Source organism: Pteropus alecto, unplaced genomic scaffold, assembly GCF_000325575.1.
Source record: "Pteropus alecto unplaced genomic scaffold, ASM32557v1 scaffold22, whole genome shotgun sequence".
NCBI lineage: Eukaryota > Metazoa > Chordata > Mammalia > Chiroptera > Pteropodidae > Pteropus > Pteropus alecto.
In genome coordinates, this window is record NW_006434839.1 from 14,553,594 (window position 1) to 14,581,014 (window position 27,421).

The following is a 27,421-nucleotide window of genomic DNA, read 5'->3' on the forward strand; positions in this document are numbered from 1 at the left end:
CAAGCTACTGGAACAAATGTTTGAAATTAAATACAGGCTGCATATAAACCAAGTGAAGGTAACCATTCTTTGTAGAAGCATATTAGTTTTCATTTTAATTCAGTAATATCAGAAGTAATTTTGAAGCATAATTCATTAGCTAGCTAGCTACTCTTACAGACTAGAGAAAGAATATACTACATTTTAAAATGACCTATCGAAAAGTATGCCTGTTTTTAATGAACCAAAGAAAAAAACACTCAAACTGCACAAAAGTTTCATCTTTTCTCATTTCCATTTTTAAAAACAAGAGATTGCTTCCTCTTATATAAATAAATTCACCAGAAGATACTACTGGGGCAGAACAACATGAAGCGTAAAGAGACAAACATTGGCCAAATACAGAAATTACATTCATTGAGAGTTTATTTGCAAGTGAAAAAAGCTAATCTGGGGATCCTCATAATTAGTGGCATCTGGATTAAAGGGAAAATATGTGATGGAGTTAGATTCCAGACACTAGCTGAAGAGCACTAGTGGAAAAACAGCAGTGAGAGAGCTTGGGGGAAAGTTGATATGATCATGATGATCAGCAGCTTGTAGATAACTTCTTATAATCTGTGACTTTCTTTTAAAGCAGCCTTTTGCAGTTGTTTCCATTACTCCATTTGATTTGTCTAACAAACTGATTCAGTGGGCTAAATTTGGCAGCGTGTAAGTAGCAAACAACTTAATTTTTATCCCAGTACTACTTAATTTTTATCTCAGACATACTCCAGGATATCCCTTCCATATCCTTTGAAAACATCTTGGCAGAAACCATTGCTTTTGTGGTCAATTTTAGGTATTAAGTAACATGTTCAGGTATTAAAATTTTCATTCCGATTTTAATCAGAACTTACCCATTTAAAAACTTTTTCCTTTCCTTTTAGTTTCACTCAGAAACTGAAAAAGGGTATGGCAGTGTTCTTTTCACTCCTCTTGTTTGCCTACTCACATACTCTTTCTGCCACTTTTGGGTGATAGAAAGAATAAAGTTGGGGTCGGGGAGGTGAAGGGGCGAACCATCTTTGTCTGTAGGTGCTCTTTGCAGTCCTCTCTTGGTTAGCAAATGCCTTCTGTCACGGCACACCGCCTCTTCTACTGCAGTTCTTCTCTACTGCAGTTCCGTGGAGACGCGGCATGCTGTCAGAAACTTCTGACATCACATCACTCCCTCTTAGAAGGATGCCTCCTTAGCTGCCCTCCTTCCCCTGAGCTACTGGTTTAATAATATCACCCATGTATCCTTTTTCTGCTGGAATTTAATTTCCTCAGCAGGTAACTCAAACTGAAAGCTCCTCGAAGACAAGGGCTGTATATTAAACCTGGTTCCCGTCTAGCACCAGCCACAGTAATATGACCAATTGGTGCTCAGTAATCTAAAATGTTTTCTTTACTATTTAGAGTATTGAAACATAGTCTCCGAGTAGGTCTCAGGGTATGTGACACTGGAGCCAGCACTTACCCATATTAATAGAATGTCCAGTCCTCGTTCTCCCACTGCAAGCTTCCATTTTTCAAGAAACTCCTTGGAAAACATATTTAAAGAAAAGGGCATATGCTTTTGCTTGTGTGTGCTAACTTGAGGCTGGAATTCAGGATCACTTCCAGAATCTTGCTACTCTGAGATGAGGGGCATCCAAGTAAACGAGACAACTTTCCAAGGGATACATAGGCACAAGTGTAATTTTAATAGAATTGATTAAGTAGATTTAGTAGTATATGATTTAATCGGATATGAGTCCTTTAGTTCATAAGTACTCTTTCCTGAAGCTTTTCTGTCTAATAAAGAATCATCTATATGCAAATTCACTTTCTCAACCCCCTTTTCACAGTTTCCCTTCTTTGTCTTTACGAAAGAAAGATACTCGCTCCCCCAATTTATCTTACTGAAGTTCTTGTTCCAGAGTGGATAAACCTCCAGGTCACCATTCAAAAGGAAAATTTATGTGTTAGTTTTAAGAAAGTGATTGACCAATGGTGCAATAAAATCGTCTGTAAATTAGATGGTTTCTACTTCTTTGCTTTCAATAAAGTTGATGATTTAAATTTTCAACTGACAGATGACTGAAAAATAATTTTTTTATTATCAATCACTGTATTGTTTGGATACATTTAAATAGAAAGGAATTAAGCAAATTGTTGGTTATTACTATAATAATGTCCCATCTACTTATTTTTCAAGCTTAAGATAGAACAAAAAAAATCTGCATTAAAACTGATGCTGAGCTGTCTCAATCTAGAATTACTGGAAGCCTGTGGATACCTAGACTGACTGGAAAAAGTCGTGCTATCCATTTCATTAAGAGATACATATCTAATCAACTATTTTACTTTTCATATTTACTATTTATAATCATTTGTCATATTTGGGATCATTTGAATACCACTAGTAATAATAACTAAATTCAGAAGGAATTTTATTCTGTTATTTTGGCAGATAACAATTGTATATATTTAAGGCATGTAACATGATGTTTGGGTCTATGTTCTGAAATGATTATCACAATCACTCTACCATATACACTACATACCGTAGTTATCTTTTTTGTGTATGTAGTGAGAACACTTCAGAATCTACTCTCTTAACAAATGTCAAATATGCAATGCATTATTATTAACTGTAGCCACTATACTGATCATTACGTCTTCAGAACTTATAACTAAAAGTTTGTACTCTGACTAATACCTCCCCTGTGCCCCCAGCCCCCAGTTCTGTTAACCACCATTTTCTTCCTGTTACTATGACTCCCACTTGTTGATATTTTGCTTTTTTTGCCTGTGATTTTGGTGTTTCAGAAAAATCGTTGCCAAGACTAATATCAGGGAGCTTTCCCCCTCTCTTTTCTTTCAGGATTTTCATGGCTTCAGGTCTTAATTAAAGTCTTTTTGAGCTGATTTTTGCATATGATGTAAGGATCCAATTTCATTATTTTGCATATGGATATCCAGTTTCCCCAGCACCATTTATTGAAGAGACTGTCCTTTCCCCAACTGTATTATATTCATGTGTCTTTGTTGACAGTCAGTTGACTATATGCAGATGGCTTTATTTCTGGGCTCTCTATTCTATTCTATTGGTCTGTTTCATGCAGTATAATACTATTTTGATTAGTATAGCTTTGCTCGAAGTCAGGAAATGTGATGCTTCCAACTTAGTTTTTCTTTCTCAAGATTCTCAAGATTGCTTTAGCTATTCAGGGTCTTTTGTGCTTCCAAACTAATTTTAGGATTTTTTTTTCCATTTCTTTGAAAAATGCCATTGGAATTTTGATAGAGGTCTCATGGGCTCTGTAGATCACTTTGCATAGAAAGAACAGTAACAATATTTTTCCAATTCATGGACAGGATGTATCTTTCAATTTGTGTCTTCTAAGATTCCTTTCATCACCAACTTATAGTTTTCAGTGTTCAGATTATTTACCTCCTTGGTTAAATTTACTCCTAAGTATTTTAATTTTTTTTTGTGCTATTATAAATGGGATTATTTTCTTAATGTATTTTATGGATAGTTCACCATTAGTGTGTGAAAATGTAACTGATTTTTGTATGTAGATTACATATCCTGCATCTTTACTGAATTCATTTATTCTAACAGTTTTTTGGTATTATCTTTGGGGTTTTCTATAGACAAAATCATGTCATCTGTAGACACAATTTTACTTCTTCCTTTCCTGTTGAATGCTTTTTATTTCTTTTCTTGCCTGATTGCTCTGGCTAGGACTTCTGGTATTATGTTGAATAAAAGTGGCAAGCTCCTTTGCCTTGTTCCTGATCTTAGAGGAAAAGATGTTTTTCAACATTGAGTATGATAATAGCTGTGGGTTTGTCATATATGATTTCTATATTATTATTTTTTTCCAGTTACCTTGGAGTTTATTTAGGCTAAGAGAAAAAGATTCTATGCAATACATACTTGGATCCTTAAAGAACAGTTGTGACAAATAACAGAAAGAATTGAGAATGCTGCACTTGAGATCCATACAAACACCAACATTTTGGGTTGGACATAAAGAATGTGTCAAACACTTTTTAAACTACCGCTATAGCCAATACATAGAGGCATGCCTTAGGTGGGCATAGGAATGCAGTTTAGAAGAGAAAGAAAAAAATCACAATGGAACTACTCACTTTCATCAAAATCACTGAGCAAGAAAAGCGACATTGAACCGCCATACTGATTTTACACAACTATACAGTACCTTGACTTAAATCCAAGAGCAAAAGTTAAGACTTTCCTCCTCTAGTTTTGGTAAACTACTGTATGGTGAACTTAGATGACTTTTCTCCCTGATTTTTACTGGGGAATGGCCTTTTAAATTTTTTATTTAAAATAGGGCAGCTTTGGCACTTTCATTCTGTCACCAATCTTAATAATTCTTGGGATCTCAGAAAGATTCATATTCTTTAAAACTAATACAGCATAGGCTGGAACTCCTGCTAAGCCAGCCATCTTGTAGGCTATCTTCCTTTTACCAGGAAGTATGTTGTCTCTGATTTCTCCAGTTTATTTTGTGCATCCATTTGTGTAAAAATCTCATCCATGTTAGTTTCCAGTACCATTGCCCATCACCATTTCTGCAAGAAAATTGTGAACCTTGTCTACATGGAAAATTACAGTTCACAGACATTTTCAAAACACTTGTCTAATATTTCCACAAACACTTGAATTAGATCTAAAATGCCAAGTTCACTTTCTAAAGAATCCACACAGAAGATAAAGTACAACACTCCATAATGTCTATAAATCAGTTTGTTGTCAGAACCTCCAATTAATAATCCTAGGAAGTTACAAACGTTTTCATCTTTCTTAGGCACCAAATAGAATGTCTCTCTGATGATTCGCTGTGGTGTATCTTCACTGTAAGGCTGGTAGAACTTGGAGAGCCACAGCTTCCCCTGGTTGTGGAAGATGAGGATCGCCTAGATTATGGCTGAGCGGGTGGACTCAGTGGGCACTGGGGGCCAGGGTGAGGAGGTGGGTGCATGAGCTGATCATCTCACCAGGGTCCTTGCTCATGCTCCCCAAGTCTATAACTTATATTATTGAGATACATTGCAGAAAGAGATATATATTTTTTTCTTTGCATAGAGGCTTATGATCTGAGAAAATAGTTATATATATATATAAATTTGGCACAGATAATTATGATAGTCTTCAATAGAACATGTTCAAGCATTAAAATAGATTGCAATAAAATAAAATTCTAAATTTCTGAGGGGGAAATGGAATCAAAGTAGAAGTTCAAGGTAAAAAAATAATGTCAAATTTCTGCTAAAGAGGTTTTGTTTTTTGTTTTTTGTTTTTTGTTCTTTTTGTAATGGGTTGCAGTACGACCATATTGCTGGGATAGTTAGAATCCACTGGGTCCACTTAAGAATGACATCACAATTTTATATTAAATGTCAATGTATACAGCATCCTAGAAATTATACCCTTTGCAACTCTTTAAATTTATATTTAAAACTTCTATATGTCAACTTGAAAATGTGTGAAGAGGGTATATAATTTTTCAAAATCATTTTACGAAGTACTTGAGAGAAAATTTGAAGGGTGCTTTTCTAGGATATGCCATGTATTGGAGCGAGACCAAACCCTGAGGTCAGAAGACTTTACTGTGGTGTGCCCCCAGATGAACACTGCTTAACTCAAACAGTTGGAAGAAATGCCTTGATTCTTAGCTGCTCCTGTCCTTATATTTGGAATTCAGTCCAGGAGGTACACCTGGCACCCATTGCTGCTGGTACAGATCTTCACCCAGACAGACCAGATCAGTGCCTAATGGTACAGTGCAAGACCAATCATTTCTTGAGACACGTGCACAGTAATAAACTACTTAGAACACTGCTGTGAGGAATGAGTGGACATAGCACAGGTAAAGGATTTGCCGGGATCCTCAGAATAATCAAAGAATGAAGAATGATAATATTGATAACTAAGTAAGACATTTTAAGAAACCTAACTGAATAGCATTTGATACAAATTGGTAATAAGTTTTTATTTTCAGAACGGCCCAGAATCTGTAATACTTAAAAATAGAAAGAAGTACATTAAAAAATGAAAGTTAAGGAAGTAGGATTTTTAAAGAATTCCTAATGTTGAGATTTTAGTGTGATTTTAGTGGGTATTTATCAGGACAACATGATTTTAAAGGAAAGAATGAAACAGACTAGACTGTCAATCCCAGCTTTGCCACACATTAGCCATGTTATCATGGCTACTTACTTAAGTCTCTGATCATGTTTCCTTGTTGGTAAAATGGGGACAGGAGTGCCTATATCAAGGCTTATTTTGTGAATTATATGAGATTATGTAGGAACACTCAACCGTGTTCTTCTGCTTTTACATCTCCTCATATACTTAGTATTTTTTTACTTTTAATCTTTGCTTTGTGTGCTTATTTTCAATTTTTTTATTCATTTGTTTTTTTTTTCTACCTCCTTTAAACCTTTTCTCTCAACATCATGTTTTAAAGTTCAGAGAATTTTCAAGAGGGAGCTCACACTTGATGAAGGACTGAGTGCTTTCGACAGCATGAAAGAACATTACTTTATGAAGTGTAATGTGCTTTTGTGTACTAGTCTTGCCTGAGATTTTTGGTTTGGATGTTTTTATTGTCATGTAATACTTATGTGGTAAAAACGCCATAATTATTTTTCTTTGTTTTGTTTTGTTTTAAGATTTGAGAGTTAGTTTCAATCAAAACAAGGTGGTTTTCAACATGAATAATGCCCTAGTGACAGTTATGAAGGAACATTCTTTGGTTGTCATATATTTACTATCAACATTGGTCTTGTTTCTCATTTACTGTCAGTGAAGGTTTCTATCTGCTCTGGTAAAATTCAGCTGTCAAAAGATCGCTAGCACTGTGCAGCAGAGCATTCTGCAGTTCACGGTAACTTTGCAGCTGTGTCTCCCTTTTCGGCACCGTGTTAATTTATTATGTGCGGGGCACTCGGCTGCAACCTGTACTAGAGCTGTGAGATCGAAATGCGGTTGGCAACTCTACTACAACTGACATGTGGATCAGCAAAAGAAATCTTTATATTATTGGGATTGTTTCAGATATAGGAACATCTGAAAGAATTTATAAAAATATCTTACAGCCCTGTGGTGGTGGGAAGGGAATACAGAAGGTCATTTCTGTAAATCAGTGGATTCAAATGGACTTGGTGACATGAAGATCCAAGCAGGGTAGGCATCAAAAATGCTGTGCTCTGTCATGCCTCTGCTTGAGAGCAGGATGCTTCCTCTGGCCCTCCTCTGCCCAGGGAATCTGAATAATGTTCCAAGACCAGTTCAATGTGAAGGTTGATCTCAGCCCTCTCTTCTTTATTAGCACTTTTTAACTTAAACACAGTGTAATATCAATACAATGTATTGCAATATATTTAAATTTTTATATTTATTCTAGTGATTGATTATACCTTTACGGAAAATAAAGCTCATATTTTGGTAACATCCATGGTGTGTACATTTATGCATATATCCCTGATTACATAGAGATTTTTTTCAGTTAGGTAACTGTATGAAGTATAATTGCAGTAGTTGTAATGAGATGAAGATTGACTTTCTTTGCAGGTGAAATTTATTATATTGTATTATAAAAACACTTCATATGAGATCTACCTTCTTAAAACAATTTTAAGTGCACAATGCAATATTGTTGACTAAAAGCAAAATGTTGTGCAGCAGATCTGTAGAGCTTATTCCTCTCTGTGACTGCAATTATACTTGTCAAACAGCAAGTCCCCAATTCCCCCCTCCCCCCAGTCCTCAGCAGCCACCATTCTACTCTGTTCCTTGAGTCTGATAATTGTAGATACCTCGTATAAGCGGAACCATGCGCTATTCATCCTTCTGTGACCACCTAATTTTATTTAGCATATACCCTCAAGGCTCATCCATGTTGTCACATATGGCAGAATTTTATTCTTTTTTTAAGGCAGAATAACAGTCCATTGTGCATATACACCACATCTTTATCTATTTGTCCATTGATACATATTTAGGTTGTTCCAATCTTAAGTATTGTGAATAATGCCAAAATTTATATGGTAATACTAATATCTCTTGAGATCCTGATTTCAATTCTGTTTGACATATACCTAGAAGTGGGATTGCTGGATCATATGATAGTTTTATTTTTAAACCTTTGAACAAGTCTCCATACTGTTTTCTATAACAAATGCACCATGCACCATTTTATATTCCCACCAACAGTGTACAGGGTTACAATTTCTCCCCATCTTTGCCAGCACTTATCTTTTGTTTTTCAGATAGTAGCCATCCTAATAGTTATGAGGTGTTATCTCATGGGTTTGATTTGCATTTCCCTATGATTATTCATGTTGAGCATTTTTTCATATGGCATCTGGCTCACAAAAGCATGTGTTTATATATTTTTGGTGGTCATTTGTACATCTCCTTTGGAGAAATGTCTGTTGAATTCCTTGGCTCATTTTCTAATCAAGTTATTTGAATTTTTGCTATTGAGTTATAGGAATTTCTTATGTATTTTGGATATTAACCCCTTATCAAGAATGTGCTTTGTAAACATTTTCTCCCATTCCATGGGCTGCCTTTTCACTCTGTTGATTGTTTCCTTTGCTGTAGTCCTACTTGGCTTTTTGCTTTTGTTGATTTTGCCTTTATTTTCATATTTAAGAAATTATTACCTAGACCAGTGTTGTGAAACTTTCCCCCTATGTTTTCTTCTAGGTTTTTTATAGATGCATGTCTTGCATTTAAGTATTTAATCCCATTTTGTGTTGGTTTTTGTGTATGGTATAAAATGAGGGTCTAGTTTCATTCTTTGCATGTAAATATCCAGTTTCCCAGTACTACTGTTTGTTAAGGAGACTATGCTTTCTCCATTGAGTAGTCTTAGCACCCTTGTTGAAGATCAGTAGATGTGCAGTTTTATTTCTGGGCTCCCTATTGTGTTCCATTGGTCTGGACACTTGTTTTTATGCCAGTACCATACTGTTTTAATTACTATAGCTTTGTAATGTTTATTGAAATCAAGAAACATGATGCCTCCAACTTTTTTCATCTTTCTTAAGATTGCTTTGGTTATTCGGGTCTTTTGTGGTTTCATTTGAAATTTAGGATTCTCTCCCAACCTATTTCTGTTTAAAAAAATGACATTGGGGTTTTGATAGGGAGTGCATTGAATTTGTAGATCGCTTTCAGTAGTATGAAACAATATTAACAATATTAAATCTTCCAACTCATGAACATAGAATATCTTTTCATTTATTTGTGTCTTCTTTAGTTCCTTTCATTAATTTTATGTAGTTTTTATTCTATAAGACTATCACTTCCTTAGTTAAGTTTATTCCTAAACATTTTATTTTTTGATGCTATTTTAAATGGGATTGTTTTCTTAATTTCCTCTTTGTATAGTTTGTTGTTAGGGTATAGAAATGCATCTAATTTTTGATTTTATATCCTGCAAATTTATTGAATTTGTTTACTAACTTTAACAGGTTGTGTGTGTATGTGGGTAATCTTTAGCGTTTTCTACATACAAGATAGTCATTTGCAAACTGCAATAGTTTTACATCTCTTCCAATTTATATGCTTTTAAAATTCTTTTTCTTGCCTAATTATTCTGGATAGGAGTTTCAACACTTTGTTAAATAAAAGTGGTAAGTATGGGCACCTCTGCCTTGTTCCTGATCTTAGAGGAAAACGTTCTCTGTTTTTTACCATTTAGCGTAATGGTAGCTATGAAGTTGTCATATATGGCCTTTATTTTATTGAGTTAAACTACTTTTATACCTAGTTTATTGGGAGCCTTTATCATGAAAGGATATTGAATTTTGTCAAATACTTTTTCTGCATCTGTTGAGATGCTCATGTAATTTTTATCCTTCATTCTATTAATATCATGTGTAACATAAATTTGTGTATGTTGAACCGTTTTTGCATTCCAGGAATCAGGAAAAAGTCTCATTTGGTCATGATGCATGCTCTTTTTACTGTCCTGTTGAATTTGTTTTGGTAGTATTTTGTTGAGGACTTTTGTAGCTATGTACATTAAGGATATTGGCCTGTAGTTTCTTGTGTCTTTGTCTGGCTTTGGTATCTGGACACCACTAGCCTTTTAAAATGAATTTGAAAGTGTTTCCTCCTCTCTTTTGGAAGATTTTGAGAAGGATTAGTGTTAATTTTTTAAAATTTTGGTAGAATTCACTAGTGAAGCCAATTAATCCTGGGATTTTCTTTGTCGGGATGTGTTTGATTACTAATTCAGTCTCTTTGCTTAGGCATAGGTCTGATCAGCCTTTCTATTTTTCATGAATTAGTCTTGGTAGATTGTACGTTTCTAGGAATTTATCCATTTTTTTCTAGGTTATCCAATTTGTTGGTGTATAATTGTTTATTATAGTCCCTTATGAGTCTTTTTCTGTGGCAGCAGTTGTAATGTCTCCTCTTCCATTTATGGTTTTATTTGAGTCTTCTCTCTCTTTTTCCTGTGTATCCTAGCTAAAGGTTTGGCAATTTGGTTTAGGAAATTTCTGCTCAAATCATTTAAGTGAAACTTTTCCCCCTTCCTAAGGCACAGTTATTAATATATCCATGTCAGTGATTTTCCTCATTATATTTTATTTATGGGAGTTTTGTCACTAATTTAGTAAGATTAATCACAAGCTGATTATTTTTAAGTTAATATAGTTTTTAAAAAATTATGATTTCCAAGCCTTCCAGTTTTTAAAGAAATGGACAATTAAGTCTTCTAAAGCATTGATAGTAATCGGGTGATGTTTGTAAAGTGAGGCTTGTTCAGAATGTAGAAACCAATAGTTCATGGTAGTTTTTCCGTCTCTATGAAATCTAAAGAGAACTCTTTAAGATAGAAACCCTGTTTTCTAGAAGATATGACTGTTTTCTTAAGCTTTGTTTTGTTTTAAGAAAAAAAATAAATCTTATGTAAACTTCAGGTGTTTTTTTCCCCCGTGTACTTTTACATATTCCAGATTCAAACTATAGGCTCTGAAAACCTTGCTGCAAAGATATTGACATATCATGTAAAGAGAGTTTTGAAAAATGGGGACACAAGCCTATTTTTAAATTTCTTTTTTTCTCAGAAAAGACTTAATTGACTTAAGACCACCAAAAAACCACAGTGGTAAATTTGGCAAAAGAGATAAAAGTGAAGTATTAGTCAATTTTTAGACAAATAACACTTTTGTAATCCTGGCTCAAGTTTCTTTATTATATAAAATGCAAGATGGATTTGGTTGGCAAAGACTTGAAATCTTTTGGCTTATAAAATAGCTTATAAAATAGCAAAATTTTACCTGGAGCGAGTTTGTGAATTTCTCACTTTGTTCTAATGTTTAATTTTCCTTTTCTTGCCATAATATAGCTTTGTTGCCAGATGGCAACATTTGGATGATGTTGAATTTGGCAAATTCTCCTAAGAATCTTCAAAATTTTAATATTTGTATGTGAAAAAATCATAAATTTTGCATAGCTCTGCCAAAATGATAGAGATGAAGTCTTCTGCATTTTTCTTTTTTTCCACATTACAATAAGGTAGATGTCTAGGAAAGAACATGAAACTATTTACTATGAATGTAATTTTAGGCATGTAAAAACTTTATCATTTTTCACATTTACAAACTGTATTCCACACTCATGCTTTTGTTAAAATCAGTCACAGAGGGGCATTGTTTCAGATTACCTTATTCTTGTAGTCTCTGCAAATACTGGATTCTAGGTGAAAACCACAGAACCAACTTCTAGGGGAGAGACCCATTAGTTCTTTGGTAAATAAGATCCACACAGTCAGGCCAAAAGACATACGTTATTTTAAGTTCAGTTCCAAACAAATTTGTATCATAGCAAGATTTTGGTGGACTTCATTATTTATTTGAGTGGCTTGCTAAAACACACATTCTACTTATAGTGGGAGTCGAAATATAAATGGCTTAGAGTAAGGGTCTTGATTTCTGCTGCAAACTCATTAAAATGGCAAAACTAACTATTTCTGAAAGGCCCAGAGGAGTTTCATGGACTTAATGGGATTAGTCACTTTTATGATGATCCTTAGTGACAGATGGACTTGTTTCCCCCATAGTCAGACAGATTGGCGATTACATTAAAATTTCATCGTTAATATTTTCTTGGGCATATCTGTGAATATTTTATGGCTTAGCTTTTCAGCGAAGGTCCCCAACCTAGTCAGTGACATTTGCTGTTTTCCCTCAGTTGGTGGGATCTTTAGAAAGGGAAAGCTTGTTTATACCAAGCTGAGCTTGGCTTTGTTGCCTTGACTCCATGGTGCTGCTCTTTCTGCTCACAAAGAGGCTAATTCCTTTCCTTAGCTGCTGCATGTAGGGTTTTGCTTTGTTTTCTTTCCATCATGTAGCTTGTGATGGCCTGAACAAAAAATGTACATCCATTTTATAATTATCTATTTCTTAAGACCAATCCACATTATTATAACTTCATCAAAATTGTTCATAGTTTTATAGCACTACTTATGTAAATTAAGATATATTACAAGTTGGATAATTAATCTGATCTAAGAATATTTATCCATATGGCATGAGCAAGAATTTCACAATAGAATATAATCACTCTCTTTTATTAGATAGGAGACAGATACAATTTATTCTTTATTACTTTAATGTGTAAGTAATTCATATTGTATATAGTTTTGTTCATTCTGAAAGAAACTGTTACAATGGGCCAATCCCTATGATAGAATACAGAGAAATTGCTTTCAGGTTAAGAAGGCTGTTACTAAAAGTAATTCTACAGTCAACAAAATCTTTTTAGTTATCCAGATTGATACTGGACAGCATATTCTTTCTGGATATATTCACTTGGGAATCATACACACTCAAATTCAGCATGTAGAACCATTTATTTTTCACCTTTAACACAGTCTCTTTTCATCTGAGTATGTGGTACCTCTGTCTACAGAGATGCCTAAACCATTTTTCATTTTGCCCTCTTTCTGATCCTATTGATTCAGCCTTCGTGATGCCCCCAAAATCTACCTCCCTTCCCACATCTTCATTGCCAGTACCTTGGTTTGGGCCCTTGGTAACTTTATTTCAGGAGTCTATTTGGTCTCTTTGCCTTCATTATTGCCTCTGCTTCAGTCCAGTGTCTAAAACACAGACCTGGTCATGTCATTCCTGCCTTAACATTTTTTAGTGATTTCCCTTTGCCTTCAGGATGAAGTCTGGCATGAGAGGCTCTGCATTTACCTGACTCCCACTTGCCTCTCCACATCTTGCCAGCCATGGTGTTTCCAACCAGGAGTGCTGTTGCATTTGGATGAGAGCATCTTTTCATCAGTGGAACTGCCCCCTACATCACAGGTTATTTAGCTTCCATAGCCTCTGACCATAACATTTTTAAATGCTGCCAGCAGGAAGAGATAACATCGTTGGAGAGAACAACTAACTTTCTGCCCTCAAGCATGGCCTGCCTGCCTTTCATTCCACACCTAGCTGCCTACTTTTTGCTTTTCCTTTGAAGGCTCAGTTCAGGGTATTCTCCTCTGCAAAACCTTTCTGAACCCCTGTCCTCCACCCCTCCAGAAAGCTTTCTAAATACCTTCTATATAGTCTATACCCTGAACTCGCACTGTATTTTGTAGTTGCCTCTCCCTGTCTGCTGCTCTCCCAAAACTGTGAGCTTCCTAAAGGCAGAGGCCAGGTCTTGTTCAGCACTGCAGCCCCAGGATCTGGCTCAGTGACTTGCCTCTATTCGATGAAGCCTTTGATCCTATATAACTGGCAAGATATTCTCTTGAATCTATTAATTAAATGTCAGTAAGTAATTCATCTATAGGGAGGATGGATGCCAATTAACAAATTAGGTATGTGTGTAAAATTGACTAGCCTTCTAGTATTCATGCACGAGAACATCAGACATGAGTTTGAATGGACTTAATAGCAATTGGGAACCAGTTGTCACCCTAATTTCTACCCTCTGCAAAGTTAAAGTCAGTCTGCTAAATGACATTGTACAAGTCACTCTCTGTGGCCCAAATATTCACAAAATGAAAATTATACAGTCTCGATGTCCCTCCCATCTCACACATTTGGAACATTTGTGTAGTGATGAAAATATTATATAATATTAAAATCTCTTCTATAAATCACATGGAGTTTCTTAGAGAAAATGCCCCTTAAATTTTAAAAGCTAGAATTTTAATGTTCCTTAAAGCTATTATAATGTAACTTTTTAACTATGAGGGTACTTTTCAAAAATATATCATTGTAGCAAACATAAGATATTTTTAATGAAATACACAGCTGTGCTTGTTTTCACTTAAAAATGTTCCACCCACATTGCTTACTTCAAACTTTTGTATATATGAATAAGGATTAACAAAGGAACAGCTGATAGGTAATTAAGAAACAGGAAATTGTAGTTCAAATAATACCTAACCAGGCAACCAGATTCCATCCATTTTATAAACGCACGTGATTTTGGTGGTCAGGGGACCCAGGTAATGTTTTGTCTTCTAAAACCTTTAGAAGAGAAAAACATTATTATTCCCTTTAAAAAAAATGGTAAGATGCCAAGTCTGGATTTGTCACAAGTTCTGTATGCTTCCACTGAAAAACATGGCAAATGTATTTTATCTGATTAAATCAGAAATCCATGGTTAAATGCTGTGACTCTTCTTAAGTTGTAACAATATCAACATATTATTTGATTGGTTAACATAATGTTTGTGAAGCACTAAAAGGGAAATTGGAGGTAAACTATTCTCCAACCTTAAGTTAGTATTTAGTTTTGCAATATTACAAATAGACTTTGCCTCAGTATTTCATTTCTATTTGGGGAATACTTTTTAGTGAATAAAAGATCTATCAGAGATTCACCTCATGGAGAAAATTATGGTTACTATTTAATCAATGATGTGGCATTTTGTTCTTTCAACTCTATATTAATTCTCTACTTAAGCGGGGCACAGGTGCAAAGATGATAGGATAAGAAAAGTATACCCAAAAAGGCAAGTGGAAAAATACAACAGAATAGTTTTCTTCCAGCACCAAAAGGCTTAAACAAAAATAAATTCAAGCTGTTAAAAAATATTTACTCAAACTCATATATACAGACAACAGAAGGGTATTTTCTGAAGGGGTGGGGGGTCAGGGGTCGGGGAAGAACAAAGAGGGTAAAGGGGGCCAGATATATGGTAACAGAAGGAGACTAGACTTTGGGTGGTGAACACACAGCAGAGTATACAGATGTTGCATTATAAAGTTGTATATCTGAAATTTATATAATGTTATTAATTAATGCTACCGCAACAAATGTTATTAAAAATGTTGGTTGAATAAATTATTAAAACATACCTGTTACTCATTAAGGAAAGAAAGTTCTACTTTTCCACAGTTGGCCAAGACAGAGATGCTGGGTAAGAAATGATAGCGGTCTCAGGTAAACACACTTAAAATACATACATGTGCTGTTTACCAGCCATGACAGTTCTGATATGTAGATATTCTCTTGTTTTAGAATCTTTCTGAACCAATGTGAATATGCTAAAAATACTGACGATATTATTTTAGTTAAATATAATGTCATATTTTAAAATACAGAAGTGGCTTTCAGATATCGGTGATTACTTTTATTTAACCACATTCCCCCCAAACGTTGAGTTGGTTACTTTATCCATAAAATCTCTTCATCTATAAAAATGATCTATTTTGCATATTTGTTATATACATCGATGGCAATCTGCTCTAGAGCTATTGTACATGCAACTTATGCAGTTGTCCAGGGTGACAGTAATTGAAGAAGTGCAGGTCCTGATCTGACCCAGTTCCTCGTCCGTGTTTAGCTCAGTAAAGTAGGCTGTCAAAAAAACTTGGTTTTCCATCTCCTGTGGCTCTCCTCATAGTCCGTTGAGCTCTAGATGGATGAGAATAAAGTATATGGTATCATTCACTTATTCAACAAGTAATTATTGAACTCTGCTCTGTGCTATTGTTGCTCAGATGCTAAGATTGAAATGATGACTAAAATCAGACATAGCTATGGCAACTGGCACTTTATAATCGAAAGAGGAGAAACAACCATTAACAACTAAACACCCAGGAACGTGTAAGTACAAACTGGGTAACTGCTTTGAAGAAAAAAATCTATGCAATATGATCGTAAGCAAATATATGCCATGATAATGTGCCTTATTTGGAGGGTTGTCCAGTGGAACAGATGGAGATGGTTAGGAAAGTCTTTCTGAGAAATAACCCTTGAGTTCTCAACGGAAAAACAAGTAGTAGTTAACCAAACACGGCAGGGAATAATGTGAAATGAGCGATCAATACTTCTAATGGCAAGTGCAGTGCCCTAAGCCAGGAACCTTCTGGGTGGGTGTGGATTGGGGTTAGAAGGCTCGAGTTGTGGCTTGATGAATGGCTGAGGGCTGGGCATGCACAACCTCGAGAGCCACGTTAAAGATATTAATCTTCATTCTCTCACCTTGTTCCCTTATCTTCCATTTTCTCTTTTACCCTTTCCCATCTGCTGTGGAGGAAACTGAAGCGTACTTAGGAATTTTTGCTTTTGTTTATAAATATAGACTTTCTTAGTACCTCTCAGAGCTATAGAGTCTTTCTACAGAAAAGAAGATGAAACTGCTTTCATATTCTGGAGTTTGGTGAGAAAGGACCATTTATAAAGAGAGCTCATGTGTAAAACAGCAGTTTTTTCTTCTCTCGTTATTGCAGGAGGCTAGTTAACTGTTCATGACTGGTTACTCCAGTTCTGTAGCTGGATCAAACAATGCCACAGATTTTCCGATCTCACTTCTCAGGTTACCTTAGCCTTCTTCTCCTGTGCTTCTTCCTGTACTTTTTATTTTCTGATTGTTCTGTCCTTAGCTAACTTTTTCGGATTATACCCAATCTGCATTATCTGCCCAGTCTTTCCGATGCTGTGTAGGCTTCTGTGTCCACCACCACATCCCTGTGATTTGATTTGGCCTGTTTCTTGGCTCTGGTCATTCTAGTCAGTTCATTACGTAGCCATTTTGTATGCTCTATTATTAGCTTCACCTTTAAAAATAAGACTCTATTGGTAATCATGGTAGCTCAGGGACAGAATGAATGAAGTGAGGGAAAAAAGAAAAAAAGAAAAGAAAAAGAAAACTCAACAAGAGTCTCCCTCTGCAAGTAAAAGGGGAGAGATCTGCCAGGTGGAGTCTTCAATCTTAAGAGAGCTAAGTTCACCTCTAGATTTGACTTCCCACCAACATATCAGTGACTAATAATTCACCTAGTCTATAAAGTTCTTAGACTGACCAAGATAAGCACCAGCTTTGTACCACTACAAAGTACTATAAGGTTGAAGTTTTCTGTTGTTGTTTCAGAATTCTTTACAAACAGAACCAATAAAGAATTAATAAAGGTGTCAGGCATTCCAGTTACCTTATATGCTATTTTAGAGTTTCATGCAACATTTCCCAAAGTTCTTCCTACCTCAAGATTGGGCATTATGACTACATCAAAATAACTGTCACTGTTTAAAGAGCAGGCAAAGCCAAAACATGCCTTAGCCATGTTTTCTGGAACCAGAGGCAGCGAGTGCCTGCAGTGACTATTCAGCCTGTGATGTTTACCAGACCCCGCTGCTTGACCAGCTTTCTACTGAGGCTGCTTGTGATGGTGTCACCACAATGCAGTGTACTCCACTGGAAGTTCCTGGGGCTGGTTTCGGGCCCCCACAATATTTTGTGTGCTTGAGCATCCACTTGCCTCTGCTCCATGCATTGCACCTTTGTTGAAAGCCTGGTGCTTTTGCTATCTCCTCAATTCCTTCAGGAAGGGTCTCAGGCAATGCTACCCTCTCTGCAACCTGGGATATTTGTGTAATTCAGAAACTTCTGTTGTCCTAAACTCCTCTGTGCAGTTGGAAAGTTTTTTATGTTGTCCTCAGAAATATGTCATTTAGAAAAGAAAAAGAAAAAAGTCACTTTATCTGCAGAGAGACCTCAGGAAAACTTCCTAGGAGAAATAAAATAAACCTGTGCAGATGATTCGGCCTGCTGTTCCCTGTCCCAAGGCCTTGTGTTGCTGCTCTAAGACAGGACCAAGTCTTTTAGAGCAACTGGAAACAGCTGGGGAGCATTTGCTTTTAAATGTAAGTCGTTAAGAATAGGAAGCCCTAACATTATAGCACTTTGGCAATCCCAAGGTCTTCAAGTTAAGAAAATGTAAAGCAAAACCTTTTTGCACCCATATATCTGGCCCCAAAGAACATTAACCTGTCTTGAAATTTTGTCAAGTTAGAGATTAATTTGAAGATCTGCTAAAGCAAGTATGTACTAGTAACTGATGGGCAGTCTAATTTACTAATAACAGTGTGCCATACTAATTAGTGATAATTATAGCCTACTAGTTTGAAACCCTATATTTTAAATTTCAGTAGTACTTCTTATCTTTAAAAAATAATGCATTAATTCTATTACATTTGAAAGGGTCTTTTTATTTCCCCCAGTTCATGCAACACATCCACCTTTTGCTTTCAGTCAAAAAAAAAAAAAAATTTATACACCATTACATTTTATTATTTAAACCTCTTTCTAGAGATTTGTGTGTTATAACAAACTTTATGCTTTTTAGTTACAGCCATTTTATATATCAGTTACTTGTTTTCTTATACATAAGTTCTTTATTTTCATCGTATAAAAAGTTACACATTTTTTGTACTGTCTTGACCAAATAAAATCGTAATGCAAGATGTGACAAATGGTTCTCCTTAAAATTAAATGCTTCAAGCTAATGTCTTTGAACTATCCTGCTATGAGAGAAAGGAAAATGCTTTTGACAGATTATATCTTCTGTCTTTTCTGAAACTTGATTTTGTGCTAACATGCTTAGTACACTTTCCCAGAAGAAAATAGTACAAGCATAATGTGATTTCTCTACTCTGGATATGGATGTTTAATGGCATGAATACTTCATAAATGAAATACAGACTGTAGAGAATAACTTTATCCTGTAATTCTTGAGGTTTTACCAATCTTTAAAGCAACAAAATGGAAGCTGTTTCTTCAAAGGGAAGGGGAGATATCCAAGAGAGATAAGGGAGAGAATGAAGGTATGGCCATGGGATATTTCTCTTATTATGAAAATGGTCATTACCCATCTCCAAACATTTTTCTGCCTTAAAGTACAAGATATCATATCAGGATTTCTTTTCTTCTCTCTTTGTCATGTTTAAAGAAGGGGGACTTTGTATTGTCTTTCCTTCATAATAACAAGTTTTAATTTCCTTCATAATAACAAGTTTTAATCCTTCCCCAAAGCTTAGAGTGATACAACTTAGTTACTTCAAAGGGTATTTTCTAGTTTTTCTATTAAAATTTGCATTATGTTGTCATTTTAGACTTTAAAGTCCTTTTTAAAAAAAAATGTTAATGATAACATGCAAAAATGCATTATGATTCAGAGTAACGCCAGGTGTGTAACTGTTTTTACCTATTCTAGGTGTGTCTTTTATTAATCCTTCCTCCTTTCTTCCTTCTTTACGCTCTTCATCTCTCTCTCCTCATCCCTGCCCTGTCCCTCCCTCTCTCCCTTTCTCTGTCTTCCCCCATCTCTCTTCTTTGTCATGTTTTGCTATTAGTTGATATATCTCTTTCTTCGTAGTTTCTCATATTGTCTGGATTTTCATGTTATCCTTTTGAAACTATTAAAACTTTAATGTTCACAACTATCAGTTTTTTCAGGTAGGTATTTTTGTTTAGACAGTAAAGCTACAGTAATACTTCTATGGATACAAATAGGAATATTTAGCATTCTATGCTCTTTCTATACAGCAAATGCTGTGCTATTATTGCTGTTAACATGAATTGTTTTCATTTGTGCCTCAATGATTTCATGTGGAAAGTATTAGGTTATGGTAAAGTTGTTTGTCCAGGGTCACTTTGCATGTTAGAATTGGTACTTGAGCTTAGAAACTGTCTCTGTGGTCTGTACTCTTTAGCCCTGTCTTACTACCACTGGACTCTATGGTAGGCAAAGGCTCAGATACTGGTTTTAATTTTTTTCTTTCCTTTTTTAAAAAAATTACTTTGACTTTTTGTTCTCACACATCTTTATATGAAATTGTTTAGAACATTGTTGTGATATTTGTGTCATTAATTTCATTTAGGTTGTTATCTTTGATATGTAGCTATGTAGAATAATTCCTTTGGTTTTATTGAAAGGATAAAGTAGAATACTTTAATGTCTTAAATGACAGTGTAATAAATGTTATCCTTATGGCCTAGAAAATCAAGCCATAATTTTATTCATTGCCATAGTTATATTGCCTAGGGTATATTATTAACCTCCATGTGATTCAATTTAGATATCACAAATAGAAATTTCAAATCCTTTTCAGGTATGTCAACAACAGTAATGGCCATAAGGCAATTTTTATAAACACTATTGATCATCCAACTTAAAGTAACTTAAATATATAGAAAATTTATTTAATAGTATACTCAATATATTTTTAAATGAAGTTTAAATCTGTTCTACAGATTATTGAAATTGAAAGGTAAGGATATATGTTTGCAATAGAATTTTTTAGCTTTAAAAAGTCTTAGGTTTTGTATTACAATAAATTATTTTAAAATGTGGGCTTTTGATTATAGTAGGACTGTTCGTGATAAATTTCATTTACATAGGAAAGTTTCTTATGATTCAACCTATTTAATTACTTAGGATAAACTTTGACATTTAAGAACAGTTTAAACCTTGGATTATCTTAGAATTCTGTCCTTGGCCTTTTGTTCTTCTCAGTGTTTACATGAGAACAATCAAATATACAAAAGGATATCTTTTGCAGCATTTCTTATAACAGTTAAAATTGGAGATAACCTTAAAGTCCATCAACAGAAGAGCAGTTGAAAAATCATGGCACAGACTTTCAAGGGGAATGTTTTTTGGTCTTGAAAAGAATTGTGTAAATCCATGTGCTGATACATAAAGAAGATCAATATGTACTGTTATATAAAAATGGGTTATAGAACAATTTGAATAGCCCATTTATTTAAAAATAAATATTAAATATGCATTTAGACACATACACGTATGGATATGGATACATATATAGCCTGGACTTGTAAGATAAAAATCCCTACCATCATCGAGTTTTAATGGTCACTCTTCACAAGCTCATTCATTCTCATAGCTTCTACTACCATCTCTATGTTAATAGCTCTCAAGTCTGTGTCTTCGTTTGCAGCCTTTAGCAAAAGTTCAGACCTGCATTTCTAGCTGCCTATTGGAATCAGATACTTGAATTTTTCAATTAAGTCCCCTCTGCCTCTTGTAGTTTTGGTCATGGTAAATGATGTGTCACTAACCAACCACATTCTTATGAAAATGGTAGTTATTTTTAATATTTTTTCCCTTAATCTTTGGCTTAAGTCCATCATTATTAGATAAAATTTTGATATACTTGGGCCCTGGGAAATGACTTAGAAATCTTAAACTTGTTAAATATTAAATGATTCTCTTCCAAAAGTGTCTTCTACCTAGCTTTACATCATCTTAATTGCTCATATTAATCAGAAATCATATATTTAAAAACACTTGTACGGTGTTTAACATTGTTTTTAAAATACTTTCAGTATTTCATTGTTTAATTTCAATTTATATAATTAATAATCAGGCTCTAAGTAATTCTTTTTAAACTTAATTCACAGTTTTAAATTATTCAATAAAAAAGCGATAGCTCTGTGTATTCATAATATGAGGTCTTAGAGTGACGTTGTATTTTACAGGTCCTATTAATATGTGTGTTTTACGTACACATTTGTTTTAGAATGGTTTCAGAGTATTCATGGCCATCACCAGCAGGACTCTGACTAATAGGAGATCAACAGATACCGAGAAGTACCGCTTTCTTTATGTAACGAAAGAATATTAAAACCCACTTGCATAAAGATAGTTGCACAAGCAGGACACAGCTTTGTGTCCTCGGTCAACCAGGCAAGTTTCCCTGGCATCCAGTCCCCAAGAAGGCATACGGTTGCAGGTGACATTATTTAATACTCTTGAGGATGCATACCATCAGACTTCTCTACTCAATGCATCATGTCCCATTCTCAAACATTTTTATTTCCTCTTGGTCCCTCCCAAGGAACTGTGAATAGTACCCATCTACTTTGTCACCAAGTACGAGTAATTGAAATAACTCAAAATAATCCTGAGTGTTTATTGTGAATTGGATGAATCCAAATCATTTTGTTGAATCCAGATCCTCCATAGGACAGCAGGAAGAGACCTCAGGCCTATTTGAAATCAATTGTAGAAAATTTGCAAAGATTTTTCAGCTTCCCAAGAGAACATCTGAATTAGTGCTATCAAATATCTGATGCTTGCATGTTTAAGTTATGAACCAAAGCTTTTATTGAGGCAAATATTCTTGGATGAATATTATATTATGTTAATCTTAAAATTATGAAAATAATTTATCTGTAGTTGGATAGTTTGTTAAAATAGTTGCAGCATGAAAAATCTTAATAATTATATGTAATTATTTGACTTTCATTTCTACCCCTGTAGCTAGATCCTTATTTCATGTTTCTTGTTATAAAATAAGTGATGTATTTGGCATTATATGTCATTGTTATTGGATTATTTTAATAACTCCACCTTTGTAGTACAATTAATGATAATTTGGTGAAGAAAACATTTTAAAAAGCAGTCACTAGATTAGAAATGATAAATTTGAAACTATCATTTGAAAAAGAGCGTTTATAACTTTCTTGTATACCAGCAATACTCAGACAATATAAAGGACACAAATTCCTTAGAATCCCAAAATAATAAAATACTATGAAACAATTTTAACACAATGTGTAGGACCTACATAGAAGAAGGAAAAAGTTTAAGACTTTAGCAAGGAATATTAGAACAGATTTTAATAAATGGAGATTCCTCCTTTTTTCTTGAATAGAAATATAGTAAGTTGAAACTATTTACGTTTTGTTCTAACTGGTATCATCATATCTAATAACACTACAATAATTCAGTGTACAACAGCTCAGGAGATAAATCTTTACGACAGAAAGTTCAAAACCAAACCCAAGTTTATATACTGAAATTATAAATATATTTGACTTCTAAACCAAATGAGATTAGGAGAGATGAAAATTTAAATGAAACTGCCATTTAATATCACTATTATATTTCAGACAACTTGAAGATTTAAACTGTGGAATCATATGTAAGAACTACAGGTTAATATTCATGTAATTTTTGGTTAAGAAGAAATTCTTTAAGTAGGATTTGAAAATTAGAAACTATCAGTCAAGTTGATAGAGAACTTGGCTACTTAATATTTTTAAACTATACATTTTAAAGAGCCATAAACAGGACTTAAATAGAAAATAACAGGGTGTGACAATATTTGCCATATGTATCAGAAATATTAAATGTCTTTATCTTATAATTTTATAAAATCAGTTAAAAGAAAGTCTGTAATAGATAAATCAACAATAGTGATAGAAAGGCAAGTCATAAAAGAAATGCAGATGACTAGTAAAGAAAAAGTGCTGCATCTCAGAAGTAATTAAAAATGCAGTTTAGAACTGTGTTCAATTCTGTATGATTTGATTTATTATGTATATTTATGTCTGTCTTCCCTACTAGTCTGAGCTCATTTATCTGTTGTCTTGATTTCTTTTAAATGTCCATCCTTTCCCAGTGCCAGTCACACAGCTGGCTGGATAAAAGGATGGAGAAATTGATGAAATAATTTTTGAAGTTTTATCTATCTTTTTAAATTTCCAGTGCTATTCATAGATTAGAAATATAGGTTGAGCCTGTTTTTAAGTTCTTAGCTTCTATAATCGTGGATGGATTATATGTTCACAGTAATAATTTTTAGTTAAGGGATTTGAATGGTTTTTGACAAAACTGTTTTACTGTTCATGATTGTCAACAGACTTTAAAACAAATTATGCTAGTAATTTTTGAGAATTCTTTCAAATCACAGTTTAAATCTAGTTCTCTGGATACTCTGAGAGACTGTGGGAGGTATCCAGCTATTAAAAATACAGGGCAGGGGTGGGGAGGAATATGCTACAGTATATGATAATTAAATTACTTATTATCTGTAATATTCTATAAGGATATGAGTCCCAAAAGAATAGAGTTTGCTTGCTGACACTAGAATGTTGTCTAGCACATACAAGGTAGTAACAGTTTTTGAATGAATAAAAGGCCCACATTCAGTTTCATGTCCTCTCCTTTTTTTTTCACTCAACATTACACATAGTTTTACATTATTTTACATCATTATAAGTAGCAGTAAAATACTCCATTTTGTGCCATGTAATTTACATAATCATTCACCTAATATTAGATATTTAAATTGCTTTTTTTTGCTCATTCATAATGCTATGGGGAATATATTCCTGCTTATAGTCTCTCTCTTTCTTTTTTTTTTTTCAGTATACTATTTGATGGGGTTTTTTTTTTTTTAATTACATTTATTGGGTATCGCTGGTTAATAAAATTAAATAGGCTTCAGTTGTACAATTATTTTATGTTTTTTAAAGCACATGTGTTTATTTTTTATTAAATTTATTGGAGTGACATTGGTTAATAAAATTATATAGGTTTCAAGTGTTACATTCAGTAATACATCATCTGTATATTGCATCATATATTCACCACCCAAAGTTAAATCTCTCATCGCCAAATATTTGATCCCCTTTACCTTTTTCTACCGCCAGTCTTTTTTGTTAAGATAAATTCCTAGAAGTAGCCTTACTGGTTGAGTAGACGTGAACATATATTTAGACTACTAAATATAAATTTCCAGTATATTTAATAGCAAATACATAATTAATGTCAGTTATTTCAGTTGGTATATGAACTACCCTGTGTTTTCATAGCCAGGAAGTCCTGCTGTCCTCTTAAAAGTGCTTCGTAGATATTTTATTCATTTGAAGATTTACGTTGGAAGTCTGAATCCTCATAAATAATACATTTATAGAAATAGAAAAAGGCAATGTATTTTGAGCTTAAGCAAATTGACAGCAAGGGTAATGTATTCTTTTATCACATAATACAGAGAAACTGGTAGGAAGATAATAACTGGTATTAATGCCTGAAAGTGTTTAAACATGCCAATTAAGTAGAAAACAAAGAAGTATCTAGTGAATATTGATGGTAAGACTTATTATCTTCTTCCCTCCTCTCCCTGCCTTTTTATGGGGGGGGCGCTTTGGTTTTTAATTTATTCATTATAGAATTCATAAGCATTTTCTAATTTTACATATGTTTTTAAGGTATATATATTCTACATATATATAGAAAAATATAAATTTTATTAAAAACTGCGGTGACATTGATGAACAAAATCCAGTAAGTTTCAAGTGTACAATCCAACAGTATGTTGATACATATTGCATTGAGTGTTTACTGCTCACAGTTAAATCTCTTTCTGACACCACATTACCCCTTTACCCCTGTCTACCCCCTTCCTCCCCTTTTTAACTTATTTTTCACAGGAGAAATTGTCAAGGTGGTGTCAGGTTATGTTTATATCCTAGAATGTTGGGTTTATAAGGACTGTTAAGTGCCACCATGTCTATCTGTATGCACCCCTTTAAATTACACATTGTTGTGAAATGTCAGTAAAAGTTTATTCTGTTACCTTAGAATCTGCCAGTATCCTTGTACCTTAGCTTCTCCCTGCCCGAAAGCATGTCATTGAAGTCTTCTTCATTTCACAGGAGCTGGCCATTAGCATTTCATGCTCTCGATTCAGAGGTTCCAGACCTTGTAGGTAGATATATTCTTATAAATTGCTTACGAGGTCCTGTGATATTCACCTATTTCCTACCTGCATTGGCATATTGGTTTTGGGAATGGATATTCTGGGTCCCCTTCCAAGTTCTAGATTACTAATGATTTCCCGTTAATTTTAGCTAACTCTTTGTTTTCTAATAAATTACTGTCTATACTTGCAATATGTTGATTAGATACCTTGTGTGACTTCTCTAAGCTTGTCTGTACCTTATCACTCTTCCTAGCAGTGTTAGTTCTCTGAATTTATACAAGTCCAATCATTGAAAAATAATCATGGCCTTGGGATTGGAAAAGGTAATAAACAATTCATACTCAAAGAGCATGGTTCTGTTGAACATATTTACATCACCAAATAGGACACCAAAAGTTGACCAAAATATATAGGGAAATTGACAAAATCTCTGTCTTGGTGAGAAATGATAATACTTCTACTTGCTTGATAATGGATACCAAAAATCAGTAAGAATAAAATAGATTCAAACAGCACAGTTAACAGGCTTAATCTTATGGTTATATATACAACACAACTTTCCTAAGTGCTAATAGAAAACACACACACACACACACACACACACACACACACACACACACGAATTATAAGAAAATGTCTCCATGCATTAGTTTTCCTAACTAATACCAGGTAAAGAAAGCTATGTCATGGGAATCTACTCCAGAGTTGTTGTCATCCAGATTGTCTGACTGTATTCAAGGCTTAAGATTCTGCACACTAAATTGAGAATTTTCTCTACTTCCTCATTTTGGTTCGGGATCTATTTTTATTTTTATTCCTATTTTAGCTCTACTTTATCTCAGACCATCTTAATTCTATGAAATGGCAAAAAGATTCTTGGCTAACTCCTTTCTAGAAGTCTAAAATAGAAATTAAGCTGCTTTTCCATCCAACTGAATTTCTTTCTTTCCTCTGGCACATGACTTTGATTTCAGAAGACCAAACTGTATCTGGATGCTAGTTCCTTTACTCATCGAAATGGCCTCTGCTTTATTGTACTCATATTGTGATATAACTGCCATGATAGGAGAGGAAGACATCAAATTATTTGTTTAATTTTTATTACACTTGCTTTTCCTCAGTTCTCTTTAATTCTCAAGCTTTCCAAATAAAGTTATAAAGTTAATACCATGAAAATGGTAAATTGTTTGTTTTTCTAAAACAATATAAGAAATTGGTATTTTTATTTGGTGATTTATTTTAATAGAAATCTTTACTTTGTTAAAGCTCACTTTTTCTTATATGTATATTTTTCTCAGTGTCATTTTCTTCATGCTGTACTGAATCTCATGCCTATGATCTCAGAGTTATGAGAAATAGTGATAAGGTTTTTTTAATGTCAGGTGTGTGCCAGTTGTAAATATGCTGGAATGCACTGGCGTATGGCAAAATGAGATGCTATTTATTAAAAAATAATCCAAGGAAACATGTTATTTTATAACGATGATTTGAAAAGCCAGATGTTGGCAGACTTGTCCCATTCGTAGGAGAGTGTATGAAGAAATAAAGGGAAAAACACTCATTTTTATGATGCTTATTTTTTTCCCGTTGACCAGAGTTTTAAAAAAACTATGTAAAGCA

The 27,421-nt window shown here is 34.1% G+C and overlaps 1 protein-coding gene and 1 pseudogene across 1 annotated transcript in view; one reads left to right on the plus strand and one right to left on the minus strand.

The window, feature by feature from the left end:
- Nucleotides 1-27,421, plus strand: part of CADPS2 (calcium dependent secretion activator 2) — a 472,387-nt gene that overhangs the window by 212,771 nt on the left and 232,195 nt on the right. The gene's annotated exons all lie outside the window — the stretch shown is intronic.
- Nucleotides 4,346-6,263, minus strand: LOC102894389 (annotated as a pseudogene).